The following is a 4,524-nucleotide window of genomic DNA, read 5'->3' on the forward strand; positions in this document are numbered from 1 at the left end:
CGGAACCAGCTTGTTGCCCTGCCAGCCTGACTGTGGGATCTAATCCACTGATGGCGAGCGAAGAAGCAAGACCAGGAGCCGGGATATTCGCTGGTTTGAGTCAACGTTCTCTGCCTGTGGTCTGGTAGGAGGCTCTGAAGCCTTTTCTCCCACCCTCTCACATTGAGTGTTTCAACTTCATTCCCATCATATTCTGGACAATTTGCACATTTGGATATTACCTCCTCACTCGATAAGACCCACACTCCACTGTGGGGCCCACTCATTCATCAGTGTATCCATCGGGAACCAGATAACTTTATAATTATTTTAATTAATTATGGGGGTTTGTGGGCTAAAATTGTTAATTAAGTTGTTGACTGAACTGTGCACATTATTTTTTAAAAATCATCCGGTACCAGTGTTTCAAAAAGTACCGTACTTTTTGAACACACCGTAGTTGTGTAAATTGAAATTTCCATATAACTTTTACACTGTTCATCATCTTTAGTGGGCTGCACGGTGGTCGTGTGGTTAGCGTGCAGACCTCACAGATAGGAGACCCAGGTTCAATTCCATCCTCGGCCATCTCTGTGTGGAGTTTACATGTTCTCCCCGTGCATGCGTGGGTTTTCTCCGGGTACTCCGGTTTCCTCCCACATTCCAAAAACATGCTAGGTTAATTGGCCACTCCAAATTGTCCATAGGTATGAATGTGAGTGTGAATGGTTGTTTGTCTATATGTGCCCTGTGATTGGCTGGCAACCAGTCCAGGGTGTACCCCGCCTCTCGCCCCAAGACAGCTGGGATAGGCTCCAGCACGTAGTTTTACGTTGTCATTGTGTGCAGCACATTGATGGGCGGGTTTTGGAGTGGAATCTAATCAATAATTATAATTGTCACTTTTCCTGCAAATGTTGATCCAAAATTGGAGCACGTCAAAACCTAGTGAGCAAATAAATAAACGTCAGAGAAGAAAATAATTATTTTCACATCCATTAAGTGAAAGCGGCACACCAGATGATCTCCCACAGTACATTGCCGTGCCGCAGCACGGTGGTTGGGAATCAGTGGTGTCACACTACAACATACACAAACAACACAAACTACACAATACACACAGTGTGTGTGTGTATTGTGCTGTGGCGTTCTCCTAAAAGTCCTCTGCTCCTGTTGACACGCCCCACTTGACTTCATCGTGCTGCGATACCCTCCACATGTTCTTTTACTCTCCATTGGCAGGAAGTAGGGGGCCATCATTGTGTGACCCTCATGTGTCTGACCATGCTGGTCTTTCTGGGTCGGTCGGTCTCGCTCTCCTGCTCTGCTGTTGTACTTTTTGTGGTTGGAGGGCATCAAGGCCGGCCGGCCCGGCCGCTCGGTCGGTCAGGTCAAGTGGCTCCAGGCTACGGAGAGACTCGGGCAGGTCTTGGGCCTGAGGTGCCGCACCGAATTTGCATTTAGTTGCTTTGAAGAGCCTCTGTGATGGCTGGAATATAATCGGATGGGAGTAGCGCTAATCCACTGAACTGGTCGGGCGGGTTGAGACTCTGGTGTCCTATTGAGTTTGGCCTGGAGGATCATAAGGTTACAATTTTAAGAGTCTGGACAAGTAATGGGTGATGTGAGCCGAAGGTCCGCAGTACAGTGGAGGGATCTTTGTAGGCCACCCGACCATTAGAAGAACTATTAGGCTGTCAGAGCGACTGAGAGAGGCACGGGAAGGGAAAGTTAGGAGTATCTTTTAATCCGAGGAGCCTATTTTTTTTTTTACACAATCATCATAATGCTTATCTGACCAGATTAAGATTTTGGGATGTCTACCATCCATGGATATCACACAACGAGACTCCATTAAACCCATTGTAATATCACAGAAGCAGGTTGTTTTGTTGTCTACAAAGGCAGTGGGACTACAAAGATCTCCCAAAACCAAAGCCAGGTCTTGTGAGGAAAAAAAAACGACAAACCCAAAACTACCTGAAACTGTGGAATTTGCAAATATATAATTTTTTAACATGATTTATTATATGCCAAACATCACAGGTAGGCGCATCAGAGCATGATCAGTTATTTAGGACATTTACATTCAAGACAAACGTATAGCCTGCAGGCAACATTTCTCAAATTAAATCTGATATAATCAGATTCAATTACATCCACAGGAAATGCCCTTTTTTTTCTCTTCCTTTTTTTTTCTTGGAGAGTTCAGATGATGAAATTAATTGGATCCCATCCTTGCACACTTTATTGAACATGACATCCCGAGCAGACCCACTCTTTATGGCAGACAATATGGAAGCAAGTGATGGGATGCTATGAAGGGGAAAAAAAAAAAGAATAATTAAACATAAATTATTTACCAGTTCATTTGGCAATTATGGTCAATTAGCCAGCACGGTGAAATGTGAGAATTCTAACGGGACTCTGGTCTCGAAATGAGCATTTTGACACTGTGACCTGCTTTTGCCTTCTGGCCAAATAATATTTAGGTGTGGTAATTAAACGTCTGCATATACTTTAATACTTTCATTTTGCGGCTTCACTCTTATCATTTTTTTTATTAATAGATATTAAAACATATCAGCTTTTTTGATAAATGCTCAACTTGGGGTTTCAGTCAAACAATTTAGACATTTTTAAATGTGCTTAAGTGTGATTAATAATAATAATCTGACCAGGACATGATGTAATGGTGACATATTTTCACATTCGGTGTGAAATGCCGCTGACAGATTAAAGTTCTTTTGCTGATAGTTAATCAGATAGTTAATCAACCACTTGGTTGTGTCTTTAGGAATTGTAAACAAATGTTGCTTTCCCTAGCAAAGTAAACAGAGGAGCAGAGAACTTATCTGGCTTACATCCACGCCCATATAAGGAAGTCTTCTCCTCTGTGACATCACAAAGGAACAGTTTTACCACGCCTTCTGAAACCGAGCGTTTTTGAGCCATCCCAAACTTCCAAATTTGCGCAAATCTCATTATCCGAAACATTTGCATCGTTTAACACGAATACAACATTCTAACTAAATTCATAGGTCAAAAAAAGTGGTCCCCTTTAAACACTGGTAGTCCCTCAAAAAACCTGCATTAACCACATTACACGTTACCGATGCTGTAGAACGCCAAAATGCTAAAGCTACTTACCATTAAGAGACGTCTGGAAGTAACCTTTTCTTGAGAAACTTCGGACTGTCCAGTCTTTATTTCCTGATCGGATTCTAGTTCCAAAACATGGCTTAATGTTAAAAGCAGACATTTTAAAAAGATATGTCGCCATTTCTTATCAACTCCTATACCGTTTTTTGGGGAGAAACTCAAAATCCTAAGCAATACAGCTGAATAGGTGCAGATACTGGAGGAACTAGAAAGCTTTCTGTGCTGGTTATCATGTGTAGCTGCTCTATAGGAGTCCACAACTCAATACACAAGGCTGAAAAATTAGCATAAATATGTATTGCATGTCATTCCGATTGTGTCATTCTGGCAAAATTAACGATCAAAAAACAGTTTTGTTTTTGTCCAAAACAACACATTTGTGAGTGTGAAAAGTTTCCGCCTGAGCAGCAATGCAAAACAACCTGCCGTGAGAATGCATTGTGGCACTCGTGCTGTTCTCTGTTCCAGACATAACAGCTTTCGTATGGCTCAGAGGTTATCGAAGGGAGGCACGTTGTCCGCCTCGCTTCCTCGCACTAATAAGCAATATAATGGAATCACTCAGCAACTCAAATGAAATGCCGTGTCTAAAAAGGCAGTTCAATTCCTGCTGCTGGTGATTTCAGTTGTTTGCACATTTATTTTTTTTGGTTTATCTATTTGTCGTGCCACCATGTTGAGATCTCACAAGCCAAGTAACATACCGACTTACAGCAAGCGAGGTTTAATGAGAAAGATACAAAAATAAACCAAATAAGACGCTTCCACAAGCTACGCCCGGTGGTCCTCAAGTACAAGACCAAAGTGCTCTCAGGTTCATTGCATTTTTTTTTGTCTACATTCAAACTGCATTTGGAGTTGCCCTTGTATTATTATTATTTTTTTCCCTGTAAATGGACCTTTTGGAACAAACCTTGAAACAGTGAGGCACTTTGTCTGAAGACAGGATAAAGAAATACTGAATTGGTTTTAATAAATAATAAATGAGAGGGAAAGAGATTTACCAAGGCTCCGATTTCCCAATTGTCGGGGAAATAACTGAAATTTCATCAGGTGAAAACATCAGGAATGCCACAGGAAATATTCAGTTAATCCATAGAGAGCACCAAACCGGAAACGATGTGAACACAACGGAAAACCAAAAGTGAAGTCAAACATGATAATTTTATGAATTTTGCAAAAAGGCACACAGCCAGCCAACGCACAACAACGCACACTCTGGATTTGGTTCATACTTATTGCCTGTCCATTAGTGTGCAAATGTTAGTATGGTTTTTAATGACTATCCTCCCATTGTAAGTCCCTGATAAGTATGGATACAAGATCCTCAAAGACCCATTAAATTACATGTGGTGTCCCCCAGGGATCAATTTTAAGCCCTTT

The sequence above is a fragment of the Doryrhamphus excisus genome, chromosome 17, assembly GCF_030265055.1.
Source record: "Doryrhamphus excisus isolate RoL2022-K1 chromosome 17, RoL_Dexc_1.0, whole genome shotgun sequence".
Classification (NCBI taxonomy): domain Eukaryota; kingdom Metazoa; phylum Chordata; class Actinopteri; order Syngnathiformes; family Syngnathidae; genus Doryrhamphus; species Doryrhamphus excisus.